General features: G+C 40.2%; 37 non-coding genes across 37 annotated transcripts; all 37 read right to left on the bottom strand.

Moving 5' to 3' along the window:
* Positions 1–31: 31 nt before the first annotated feature.
* On the bottom strand, positions 32–103 carry Trnag-ucc (transfer RNA glycine (anticodon UCC)). The gene has a single exon. It is a non-coding gene; the product is annotated as a tRNA-Gly (tRNA).
* A 119-nt stretch (positions 104–222) lies between these two features.
* Positions 223–295, bottom strand: Trnak-cuu (transfer RNA lysine (anticodon CUU)). Its single transcript has one exon. It is a non-coding gene; the product is annotated as a tRNA-Lys (tRNA).
* A 426-nt stretch (positions 296–721) lies between these two features.
* Positions 722–794, bottom strand: Trnak-cuu (transfer RNA lysine (anticodon CUU)). The gene has a single exon. It is a non-coding gene; the product is annotated as a tRNA-Lys (tRNA).
* Positions 795–1,030: 236 nt separating this feature from the next.
* Positions 1,031–1,102, bottom strand: Trnag-ucc (transfer RNA glycine (anticodon UCC)). The gene has a single exon. It is a non-coding gene; the product is annotated as a tRNA-Gly (tRNA).
* A 119-nt stretch (positions 1,103–1,221) lies between these two features.
* Trnak-cuu (transfer RNA lysine (anticodon CUU)) lies at positions 1,222–1,294 on the bottom strand. The gene has a single exon. It is a non-coding gene; the product is annotated as a tRNA-Lys (tRNA).
* Positions 1,295–1,528: 234 nt separating this feature from the next.
* Positions 1,529–1,600, bottom strand: Trnag-ucc (transfer RNA glycine (anticodon UCC)). Its single transcript has one exon. It is a non-coding gene; the product is annotated as a tRNA-Gly (tRNA).
* Positions 1,601–1,719: 119 nt separating this feature from the next.
* Positions 1,720–1,792, bottom strand: Trnak-cuu (transfer RNA lysine (anticodon CUU)). The gene has a single exon. It is a non-coding gene; the product is annotated as a tRNA-Lys (tRNA).
* A 235-nt stretch (positions 1,793–2,027) lies between these two features.
* On the bottom strand, positions 2,028–2,099 carry Trnag-ucc (transfer RNA glycine (anticodon UCC)). Its single transcript has one exon. It is a non-coding gene; the product is annotated as a tRNA-Gly (tRNA).
* Positions 2,100–2,218: 119 nt separating this feature from the next.
* Positions 2,219–2,291, bottom strand: Trnak-cuu (transfer RNA lysine (anticodon CUU)). The gene has a single exon. It is a non-coding gene; the product is annotated as a tRNA-Lys (tRNA).
* Positions 2,292–2,525: 234 nt separating this feature from the next.
* Positions 2,526–2,597, bottom strand: Trnag-ucc (transfer RNA glycine (anticodon UCC)). Its single transcript has one exon. It is a non-coding gene; the product is annotated as a tRNA-Gly (tRNA).
* Positions 2,598–2,716: 119 nt separating this feature from the next.
* Positions 2,717–2,789, bottom strand: Trnak-cuu (transfer RNA lysine (anticodon CUU)). Its single transcript has one exon. It is a non-coding gene; the product is annotated as a tRNA-Lys (tRNA).
* A 220-nt stretch (positions 2,790–3,009) lies between these two features.
* Trnag-ucc (transfer RNA glycine (anticodon UCC)) lies at positions 3,010–3,081 on the bottom strand. The gene has a single exon. It is a non-coding gene; the product is annotated as a tRNA-Gly (tRNA).
* Positions 3,082–3,200: 119 nt separating this feature from the next.
* Trnak-cuu (transfer RNA lysine (anticodon CUU)) lies at positions 3,201–3,273 on the bottom strand. Its single transcript has one exon. It is a non-coding gene; the product is annotated as a tRNA-Lys (tRNA).
* A 236-nt stretch (positions 3,274–3,509) lies between these two features.
* Trnag-ucc (transfer RNA glycine (anticodon UCC)) lies at positions 3,510–3,581 on the bottom strand. Its single transcript has one exon. It is a non-coding gene; the product is annotated as a tRNA-Gly (tRNA).
* A 119-nt stretch (positions 3,582–3,700) lies between these two features.
* Positions 3,701–3,773, bottom strand: Trnak-cuu (transfer RNA lysine (anticodon CUU)). Its single transcript has one exon. It is a non-coding gene; the product is annotated as a tRNA-Lys (tRNA).
* Positions 3,774–4,007: 234 nt separating this feature from the next.
* On the bottom strand, positions 4,008–4,079 carry Trnag-ucc (transfer RNA glycine (anticodon UCC)). The gene has a single exon. It is a non-coding gene; the product is annotated as a tRNA-Gly (tRNA).
* Positions 4,080–4,198: 119 nt separating this feature from the next.
* Positions 4,199–4,271, bottom strand: Trnak-cuu (transfer RNA lysine (anticodon CUU)). Its single transcript has one exon. It is a non-coding gene; the product is annotated as a tRNA-Lys (tRNA).
* A 236-nt stretch (positions 4,272–4,507) lies between these two features.
* On the bottom strand, positions 4,508–4,579 carry Trnag-ucc (transfer RNA glycine (anticodon UCC)). The gene has a single exon. It is a non-coding gene; the product is annotated as a tRNA-Gly (tRNA).
* A 119-nt stretch (positions 4,580–4,698) lies between these two features.
* Positions 4,699–4,771, bottom strand: Trnak-cuu (transfer RNA lysine (anticodon CUU)). Its single transcript has one exon. It is a non-coding gene; the product is annotated as a tRNA-Lys (tRNA).
* Positions 4,772–5,004: 233 nt separating this feature from the next.
* On the bottom strand, positions 5,005–5,076 carry Trnag-ucc (transfer RNA glycine (anticodon UCC)). The gene has a single exon. It is a non-coding gene; the product is annotated as a tRNA-Gly (tRNA).
* Positions 5,077–5,195: 119 nt separating this feature from the next.
* Positions 5,196–5,268, bottom strand: Trnak-cuu (transfer RNA lysine (anticodon CUU)). Its single transcript has one exon. It is a non-coding gene; the product is annotated as a tRNA-Lys (tRNA).
* A 234-nt stretch (positions 5,269–5,502) lies between these two features.
* On the bottom strand, positions 5,503–5,574 carry Trnag-ucc (transfer RNA glycine (anticodon UCC)). The gene has a single exon. It is a non-coding gene; the product is annotated as a tRNA-Gly (tRNA).
* Positions 5,575–5,693: 119 nt separating this feature from the next.
* Positions 5,694–5,766, bottom strand: Trnak-cuu (transfer RNA lysine (anticodon CUU)). Its single transcript has one exon. It is a non-coding gene; the product is annotated as a tRNA-Lys (tRNA).
* A 234-nt stretch (positions 5,767–6,000) lies between these two features.
* Trnag-ucc (transfer RNA glycine (anticodon UCC)) lies at positions 6,001–6,072 on the bottom strand. Its single transcript has one exon. It is a non-coding gene; the product is annotated as a tRNA-Gly (tRNA).
* A 119-nt stretch (positions 6,073–6,191) lies between these two features.
* Trnak-cuu (transfer RNA lysine (anticodon CUU)) lies at positions 6,192–6,264 on the bottom strand. The gene has a single exon. It is a non-coding gene; the product is annotated as a tRNA-Lys (tRNA).
* Positions 6,265–6,498: 234 nt separating this feature from the next.
* Trnag-ucc (transfer RNA glycine (anticodon UCC)) lies at positions 6,499–6,570 on the bottom strand. Its single transcript has one exon. It is a non-coding gene; the product is annotated as a tRNA-Gly (tRNA).
* A 119-nt stretch (positions 6,571–6,689) lies between these two features.
* Trnak-cuu (transfer RNA lysine (anticodon CUU)) lies at positions 6,690–6,762 on the bottom strand. Its single transcript has one exon. It is a non-coding gene; the product is annotated as a tRNA-Lys (tRNA).
* A 425-nt stretch (positions 6,763–7,187) lies between these two features.
* Trnak-cuu (transfer RNA lysine (anticodon CUU)) lies at positions 7,188–7,260 on the bottom strand. Its single transcript has one exon. It is a non-coding gene; the product is annotated as a tRNA-Lys (tRNA).
* Positions 7,261–7,496: 236 nt separating this feature from the next.
* Trnag-ucc (transfer RNA glycine (anticodon UCC)) lies at positions 7,497–7,568 on the bottom strand. Its single transcript has one exon. It is a non-coding gene; the product is annotated as a tRNA-Gly (tRNA).
* A 119-nt stretch (positions 7,569–7,687) lies between these two features.
* Positions 7,688–7,760, bottom strand: Trnak-cuu (transfer RNA lysine (anticodon CUU)). Its single transcript has one exon. It is a non-coding gene; the product is annotated as a tRNA-Lys (tRNA).
* Positions 7,761–7,995: 235 nt separating this feature from the next.
* Positions 7,996–8,067, bottom strand: Trnag-ucc (transfer RNA glycine (anticodon UCC)). The gene has a single exon. It is a non-coding gene; the product is annotated as a tRNA-Gly (tRNA).
* A 119-nt stretch (positions 8,068–8,186) lies between these two features.
* Positions 8,187–8,259, bottom strand: Trnak-cuu (transfer RNA lysine (anticodon CUU)). Its single transcript has one exon. It is a non-coding gene; the product is annotated as a tRNA-Lys (tRNA).
* A 234-nt stretch (positions 8,260–8,493) lies between these two features.
* Trnag-ucc (transfer RNA glycine (anticodon UCC)) lies at positions 8,494–8,565 on the bottom strand. Its single transcript has one exon. It is a non-coding gene; the product is annotated as a tRNA-Gly (tRNA).
* A 119-nt stretch (positions 8,566–8,684) lies between these two features.
* Trnak-cuu (transfer RNA lysine (anticodon CUU)) lies at positions 8,685–8,757 on the bottom strand. The gene has a single exon. It is a non-coding gene; the product is annotated as a tRNA-Lys (tRNA).
* A 234-nt stretch (positions 8,758–8,991) lies between these two features.
* Trnag-ucc (transfer RNA glycine (anticodon UCC)) lies at positions 8,992–9,063 on the bottom strand. The gene has a single exon. It is a non-coding gene; the product is annotated as a tRNA-Gly (tRNA).
* A 119-nt stretch (positions 9,064–9,182) lies between these two features.
* Positions 9,183–9,255, bottom strand: Trnak-cuu (transfer RNA lysine (anticodon CUU)). Its single transcript has one exon. It is a non-coding gene; the product is annotated as a tRNA-Lys (tRNA).
* Positions 9,256–9,489: 234 nt separating this feature from the next.
* Positions 9,490–9,561, bottom strand: Trnag-ucc (transfer RNA glycine (anticodon UCC)). Its single transcript has one exon. It is a non-coding gene; the product is annotated as a tRNA-Gly (tRNA).
* Positions 9,562–9,601: the final 40 nt, after the last annotated feature.

The raw sequence follows: 9,601 nt of genomic DNA, 5'->3' as shown, positions 1-9,601 counted from the left end.
ATTATAACGATACCACGATGAAAAACATTGATGCGTCGGCCGGGAATCGAACCCGGATCGACTGCTTGGAAGGCAACCATGCTAACCGTTACACCACCGACGCTTTCGTTGCTTACGGACTATTCCACAAAATGACGTTGAGTTGATATTCTAACAAAACTTGAAAATATTTTACATGTCTGGTAATGAACAGTTAATCATAAAAGTGACACAACAATACTTAGCCCGACGTGGGGCTCGAACCCATTACTCCGAGATTAAGAGTCTCGTGCTCTACCGACTGAGCTAGCCGGGCATTAGCGAGATATTTACCGAAGGTAAAAAACTGAAACTCTTGGAAAGTTTAACATCAAGTACTTTGTCCGTTTTATAATTCGTTGTCGAAACACGATTTCAGAATAAAAATCTGTTTGAAAGAATTGTTTTCGTACAACGTTTACCTTGTGTTTTTTAACCAGCATGCATCTTTAACATTTACCTTCTCTGACTGATGCAAAACATTATAACGATACCACAATGAAAAACATTGATGTTTCGGCCGGGAATCGAACCCGGATCGAGTGCTTGGAAGGAAACCATGCTAACCGTTACACCACCGACGCTTTCGTTGCTTACGGACTATTCCACACAATGACGTTGAGTTGATATTCTAACAAAACTTGAAAATATTTTACATGTCTGGTAATGAACAGTTAATCATAAAAGTGACACAACAATACTTAGCCCGACGTAGGGCTCGAACCCACGACTCCGAGATTAAGAGTCTCATGCTTTACCGACTGAGCTAGCCGGGCATTAGCGATATTACATGAAAAAAAAAAAAAAAGAAACTCTTAAAAAGTTAAACATCAAGTACTTTGTCCGTTTTATAATTCGTTGTCGAAAAACGATTTCAGAATAAAAATCTGTTTGAAAGAATTGTTTTCGTACAACGTTTACCTTGTGTTTTTTAACCAGCATGCATCTTGAACATTTACCTTCTCTGACTGATGCAAAAACTTTATAACGATACCACGATGAAAAACATTGATGCGTCGACCGGGAATCGAACCCGGATCGACTGCTTGGAAGGCAACCATGCTAACCGTTACACCACCGACGCTTTCGTTGCTTACGGACTATTCCACACAATGACGTTGAGTTGATATTCTAACAAAACTTGAAAATATTTTACATGTCTGGTAATGAACAGTTAATCATAAAAGTGACACAACAATACTTAGCCCGACGTGGGGCTCGAACCCACGACTCCGAGATTAAGAGTCTCGTGCTCTACCGACTGAGCTAGCCGGGCATTAGCGAGATATTTACGGAAGGTAAAAAACTGAAACTCTTAAAAAGTTAAACATCAAGTACTTTGTCCGTTTTAAAATTCGTTGTCGAAACACGATTCAGAATAAAAATCTGTTTGAAAGAATTGTTTTCGTACAACGTTTACCTTGTGTTTTTTAACTAGCATGCATCTTGAACATTTACCTTCTCTGACTGATGCAAAACATTATAACGATACCACGATGAAAAACATTGATGCGTCGGCCGGGAATCGAACCCGGATCGACTGCTTGGAAGGCAACCATGCTAACCGTTACACCACCGACGCTTTCGTTGCTTACGGACTATTCCACACAATGACGTTGAGTTGATATTCTAACAAAACTTGAAAATATTTTACATGTCTGGTAATGAACAGTTAATCATAAAAGTGACACAACAATACTTAGCCCGACGTAGGGCTCGAACCCACGACTCCGAGATTAAGAGTCTAATGCTATACCGACTGAGCTAGCCGGGCGTAAGCGATATTACATGAAAAAAAAAAAAAAGAAACTCTTAAAAATTTAAACATCAAGTACTTTGTCCGTTTTATAATTCGTTGTCGAAACACGATTTCAGAATAAAAATCTGTTTGAAAGAATTTTTTTTCGTACAACGTTTACCTTGTGTTTTTTAACCAGCATGCATCTGGAACATTTACCTTCTCTGACTGATGCAAAACATTATAACGATACCACGATGAAAAACATTGATGCGTCGGCCGGGAATCGAACCCGGATCGACTGCTTGGAAGGCAACCATGCTAACCGTTACACCACCGACGCTTTCGTTGCTTACGGACTATTCCACACAATGACGTTGAGTTGATATTCTAACAAAACTTGAAAATATTTTACATGTCTGGTAATGAACAGTTAATCATAAAAGTGACACAACAATACTAAGCCTGACGTGGGGCTCGAACCCACGACTCCGAGAATAAGAGTCTCGTGCTCTACCGACTGAGCTAGCCGGGCATTAGCGATATTTACAAAAGGTAAAAAACTGCATTCCTTTAAAAGTTAAACATCAAGTACTTTGTCCGTTTTATAATTCGTTGTCGAAACACGATTTCAGAATAAAAATCTGTTTGAAAGAATTGTTTTCGTACAACGTTTACCTTGTGTTTTTTTAACTAGCATGCATCTTGAACATTTACCTTCTCTGACTGATGCAAAACATTATAACGATACCACGATGAAAAACATTGATGCGTCGGCCGGGAATCGAACCCGGATCGACTGCTTGGAAGGCAACCATGCTAACCGTTACACCACCGACGCTTTCGTTGCTTACGGACTATTCCAAACAATGACGTTGAGTTGATATTCTAACAAAACTTGAAAATATTTTACATGTCTGGTAATGAACAGTTAATCATAAAAGTGACACAACAATACTAAGCCCGACGTAGGGCTCGAACCCACGACTCCGAGAATAAGAGTCTCGTGCTCTACCGACTGAGCTAGCCGGGCATAAGCGATATTTACGGAAGGTAAAAAACTTAAACTCTTTAAAAGTTAAACATCAAGTACTTTGTCCGTTTTATAATGCGTTGTCGAAACACGATTTCAGAATAAAAATCTGTTTGAAAGAATTGTTTTCGTACAACGTTTACCTTGTGTTTTTTAACTAGCATGCATCTTGAACATTTACCTTCTCTGACTGATGCAAAACATTATAACGATACCACGATGAATCGGCCGGGAATCGAACCCGGATCGACTGCTTGGAAGGCAACCATGCTAACCGTTACACCACCGACGCTTTCGTTGCTTACGGACTATTCCACACAATGACGTTGAGTTGATATTCTAACAAAACTTGAAAATATTTTACATGTCTGGTAATGAACAGTTAATCATAAAAGTGACACAACAATACTTAGCCCGACGTGGGGCTCGAACCCACGACTCCGAGATTAAGAGTCTCGTGCTCTACCGACTGAGCTAGCCGGGCATAAGCGAGATATTCACGGAAGGTAAAAAACTGAAATTCTTAAAAAGTTAAACATCAAGTACTTTGTCCGTTTTATAATTCGTTGTCGAAACACGATTTCAGAATAAAAATCTGCTTGAAAGAATTTTTTTTCGTACAACGTTTACCTTGTGTTTTTTAACCAGCATGCATCTTGAACATTTACCTTCTCTGACTGATGCAAAACATTATAACGATACCACGATGAAAAACATTGATGCGTCGGCCGGGAATCGAACCCGGATCGACTGCTTGGAAGGCAATCATGCTAACCGTTACACCACCGACGCTTTCGTTGCTTACGGACTATTCCACACAATGACGTTGAGTTGATATTCTAACAAAACTTGTAAATATTTTACATGTCTGGTAATGAACAGTTAATCATAAAAGTGACACAACAATACTTCGCCCGACGAGGGGCTCGAACCCACGACTCCGAGATTAAGAGTCTCGTGCTCTACCGACTGAGCTAGCCGGGCATAAGCGATATTTACGGAAGGTAAAAAACTGAAACTCTTTAAAAGTTAAACATCAAGTACTTTGTCCGTTTTATAATGCGTTGTCGAAACACGATTTCAGAATAAAAATCTGTTTGAAAGAATTGTTTTCGTACAACGTTTACCTTGTATTTTTTAACTAGCATGCATCTTGTAACATTTACCTTCTCTGACTGATGCAAAACATTATAACGATACCACGATGAAAAACATTGATGCGTCGGCCGGGAATCGAACCCGGATCGAGTGCTAGGAAGGCAACCATGCTAACCGTTACACCACCGACGCTTTCGTTGCTTACGGACTATTCCATAACATGACGTTGAGTTGATATTCTAACAAAACTTGAAAATATTTTACATGTCTGGTAATGAACAGTTAATCATAAAAGTGACACAACAATACTTAGCCCGACGTGGGGCTCGAACCCACGACTCCGAGATTAAGAGTCTCGTGCTCTACCGACTGAGCTAGCCGGGCATTAGCGAGATATTCACGGAAGGTAAAAAACTGAAACTCTTTAAAAGTTAAACATCAAGTACTTTGTCCGTTTTATAATTCGTTGTCGAAACACGATTTCAGAATAAAAATCTGCTTGAAAGAATTTTTTTTCGTACAACGTTTACCTTGTGTTTTTTAACCAGCATGCATCTTGAACATTTACCTTCTCTGACTGATGCAAAACATTATAACGATACCACGATGAAAAACATTGATGCGTCGGCCGGGAATCGAACGCGGATCGACTGCTTGGAAGGCAACCATGCTAACCGTTACACCACCGACGCTTTCGTTGCTTACGGACTATTCCACACAATGACGTTGAGTTGATATTCTAACAAAACTTGAAAATATTTTACATGTCTGGTAATGAACAGTTAATCATAAAAGTGACACAACAATACTTAGCCCGACGTGGGGCTCGAACCCACGACTCCGAGATTAAGAGTCTCGTGCTCTACCGACTGAGCTAGCCGGGCATTAGCGATAGTTGCGGAAGGTAAAAACTGAAATCCCTTTAAAAGTTAAACATCAAGTACTTTGTCCGTTTTATAATTCGTTGTCGAAACACGATTTCAGAATAAAAATCTGTTTGAAAGAATTGTTTTCGTACAACGTTTACCTTGTGTTTTTTAACCAGCATGCATCTTGAACATTTACCTTCTCTGACTGATGCAAAACATTATAACGATACCACGATGAAAAACATTGATGCGTCGGCCGGGAATCGAACCCGGATCGACTGCTTGGAAGGCAACCATGCTAACCGTTACACCACCGACGCTTTCGTTGCTTACGGACTATTCCAAACAATGACCTTGAGTTGATATTCTAACAAAACTTGAAAATATTTTACATGTCTGGTAATGAACAGTTAATCATAAAAGTGACACAACAATACCTAGCCCGACGTGGGCCTCGAACCCACGACTCCGAGATTAAGAGTCTCGTGCTCTACCGACTGAGCTAGCCGGGCATTAGCGATAGTTGCGGAAGGTAAAAAACTGAAATCCCTTTAAAAGTTAAACATCAAGTACTTTATCCGTTTTATAATTCGTTGTCGAAACACGATTTCAGAATAAAAATCTGTTTGAAAGAATTGTTTTCGTACAACGTTTACCTTGTGTTTTTTAACCAGCATGCATCTTGAACATTTACCTTCTCTGACTGATGCAAAACATTATAACGATACCACGATGAAAAACATTGATGCGTCGGCCGGGAATCGAACCCGGATCGACTGCTTGGAAGGCAACCATGCTAACCGTTACACCACCGACGCTTTCGTTGCTTACGGACTATTCCACACAATGACGTTGAGTTGATATTCTAACAAAACTTGAAAATATTTTACATGTCTGGTAATGAACAGTTAATCATAAAAGTGACACAACAATACTTAGCCCGACGTGGGCCTCGAACCCACGACTCCGAGATTAAGAGTCTCGTGCTCTACCGACTGAGCTAGCCGGGCATTAGCTATAGTTGCGGAAGGTAAAAAACTGACATCCCTTTAAAAGTTAAACATCAAGTACTTTGTCCGTTTTATCATTCGTTGTCGAAACACGATTTCAGAATAAAAATCTGTTTGAAAGAATTGTTTTCGTACAACGTTTACCTTGTGTTTTTTAACCAGCATGCATCTTGAACATTTACCTTCTCTGACTGATGCAAAACATTATAACGATACCACGATGAAAAACATTGATGCGTCGGCCGGGAATCGAACCCGGATCGACTGCTTGGAAGGCAACCATGCTAACCGTTACACCACCGACGCTTTCGTTGCTTACGGACTATTCCACACAATGACGTTGAGTTGATATTCTAACAAAACTTGAAAATATTTTACACGTCTGGTAATGAACAGTTAATCATAAAAGTGACACAACAATACTTAGCCCGACGGAGGGCTCGAACCCACGACACCCAGATTAAGAGTCTAATGCTCTACCGACTGAGCTAGCCGGGCATTAGCGATGGTTGCGGAAGGTAAAAAACTGAAATCCCTTTAAAAGTTAAACATCAAGTACTTTGTCCGTTGTATAATTCGTTGTCGAAACACGATTTCAGAATAAAAATCTGTTTTAAAGAATTGTTTTCGTACAACGTTTACCTTGTGTTTTTTAACCAGCATGCATCTTGAACATTTACCTTCTCTGACTGATGCAAAACATTATAACGATACCACGATGAAAAACATTGATGCGTCGGCCGGGAATCGAACCCGGATCGACTGCTTGGAAGGCAACCATGCTAACCGTTACACCACCGACGCTTTCGTTGCTTACGGACTATTCCACACAATGACGTTGAGTTGATATTCTAACAAAACTTGAAAATATTTTACATGTCTGGTAATGAACAGTTAATCATACAAGTGACACAACAATACTTAGCCCGACGTAGGGCTCGAACCCACGACACCCAGATTAAGAGTCTCATGCTCTACCGACTGAGCTAGCCGGGCATTAGCGATAGTTGCGGAAGGTAAAAAACTGAAATCCCTTTAAAAGTTAAACATCAAGTACTTTGTCCGTTTTATAATTCGTTGTCGAAACACGATTTCAGAATAAAAATCTGTTTGAAAGAATTGTTTTCGTACAACGTTTACCTTGTGTTTTTTAACCAGCATGCATCTTTAACATTTACCTTCTCTGACTGATGCAAAACATTATAACGATACCACGATGAAACACATTGATGCGTCGGTCGGGAATCGAACCCGGATCGCCTGCTTGGAAGGCAACCATGCTAACCGTTACACCACCGACGCTTTCGTTGCTTACGGACTATTCCACACAATGACGTTGAGTTGATATTCTAACAAAACTTGAAAATATTTTACATGTCTGGTAATGAACAGTTAATCATAAAAGTGACACAACAATACTTAGCCCGACGTGGGGCTCGAACCCACGACTCCGAGATTAAGAGTCTCGTGCTCTACCGACTGAGCTAGCCGGGCATTAGCGAGATATTCCCGGAAGGTAAAAAACTGAAACTCTTAAAAAGTTAAACATCAAGTACTTTGTCCGTTTTATAATTCGTTGTCGAAACACGATTTCAGAATAAAAATCTGCTTGAAAGAATTTTTTTTCGTACAACGTTTACCTTGTGTTTTTTAACCAGCATGCATCTTGAACATTTACCTTCTCTGACTGATGCAAAACATTATAACGATACCACGATGAAAAACATTGATGCGTCGGCCGGGAATCGAACGCGGATCGACTGCTTGGAAGGCAACCATGCTAACCATTACACCACCGACGCTTTCGTTGCTTACGGACTATTCCACACAATGACGTTGAGTTGATATTCTAACAAAACTTGAAAATATTTTACATGTCTGGTAATGAACAGTTAATCATAAAAGTGACACAACAATACTTAGCCCGACGTGGGGCTCGAACCCACGACTCCGAGATTAAGAGTCTCGTGCTCTACCGACTGAGCTAGCCGGGCATTAGCGATAGTTGCGGAAGGTAAAAAACTGAAATCCCTTTAAAAGTTAAACATCAAGTACTTTGTCCGTTTTATAATTCGTTGTCGAAACACGATTTCAGAATAAAAATCTGCTTGAAAGAATTTTTTTTCGTACAACGTTTACCTTGTGTTTTTTAACCAGCATGCATCTTGAACATTTACCTTCTCTGACTGATGCAAAACATTATAACGATACCACGATGAAAAACATTGATGCGTCAGCCGGGAATCGAACCCGGATCGACTGCTTGGAAGGCAACCATGCTAACCGTTACACCACCGACGCTTTCGTTGCTTACGGACTATTCCACACAATGACGTTGAGTTGATATTCTAACAAAACTTGAAAATATTTTACATGTCTGGTAATGAACAGTTAATCATAAAAGTGACACAACAATACTTAGCCCGACGTGGGGCTCGAACCCACGACTCCGAGATTAAGAGTCTTGTGCTCTACCGACTGAGCTAGCCGGGCATTAGCGATAGTTGCGGAAGGTAAAAAACTGAAATCCCTTTAAAAGTTAAACATCAAGTACTTTGTCCGTTTTATAATTCGTTGTCGAAACACGATTTCAGAATAAAAATCTGTTTGAAAGAATTGTTTTCGTACAACGTTTACCTTGTGTTTTTTAACCAGCATGCATCTTGAACATTTACCTTCTCTGACTGATGCAAAACATTATAACGATACCACGATGAAAAACATTGATTCGTCGGCCGGGAATCGAACCCGGATCGACTGCTTGGAAGGCAACCATGCTAACCGTTACACCACCGACGCTTTCGTTGCTTACGGACTATTCCACACAATGACGTTGAGTTGATATTCTAACAAAACTTGAAAATATTTTACATGTCTGGTAATGAACAGTTAATCATAAAAGTGACACAACAATACTTAGCCCGACGTGGGGCTCGAACCCACGACTCCGAGATTAAGAGTCTCGTGCTCTACCGACTGAGCTAGCCGGGCATTAGCGATAGTTGCGGAAGGTAAAAAACTGCAATCCCTTTAAAAGTTAAACATCAAGTACTTTGTCCGTTTTATAATTCGTTGTCGAAACACGATTTCAGAATAAAAATCTGTTTGAAAGAATTGTTTTCGTACAACGTTTACCTTGTGTTTTTTAACCAGCATGCATCTTGAACATTTACCTTCTCTGACTGATGCAAAACATTATAACGATACCACGATTAAAAACATTGATGCGTCGGCCGGGAATCGAACCCGGATCGACTGCTTGGAAGGCAACCATGCTAACCGTTACACCACCGACGCTTTCGTTGCTTACGGACTATTCCACACAATGACGTTGAGTTGATATTCTAACAAAACTTGAAAATATTTTACATGTCTGGTAATGAACAGTTAATCATACAAGTGACACAACAATACTTAGCCCGACGTAGGGCTCGAACCCACGACACCCAGATTAAGAGTCTCGTGCTCTACCGACTGAGCTAGCCGGGCATTAGCGATAGTTGCGGAAGGTAAAAAACTGAAATCCCTTTAAAAGTTAAACATCAAGTACTTTGTCCGTTTTATAATTCGTTGTCGAAACACGATTTCAGAATAAAAATCTGTTTGAAAGAATTGTTTTCGTACAACGTTTACCTTGTGTTTTTTAACCAGCATGCATCTTTAACATTTACCTTCTCTGACTGATGCAAAACATTATAACGATACCACGATGAAACACATTGATGCGTCGGTCGGGAATCGAACCCGGATCGACTGCTTGGAAGGCAACCATGCTAACCGTTACACCACCGACGCTTTCGTTGCTTACGGACTATTCCACACAATGACGTTGAGT

Source organism: Euprymna scolopes, chromosome 18 (genome assembly GCF_053919585.1).
Source record: "Euprymna scolopes isolate OS-2025 chromosome 18, ASM5391958v1, whole genome shotgun sequence".
NCBI classification, from domain to species: Eukaryota; Metazoa; Mollusca; class Cephalopoda; order Sepiida; family Sepiolidae; genus Euprymna; species Euprymna scolopes.
Note: the sequence above shows the minus strand (reverse complement) of the source record. Positions and strands in the feature narration are given on the sequence as shown.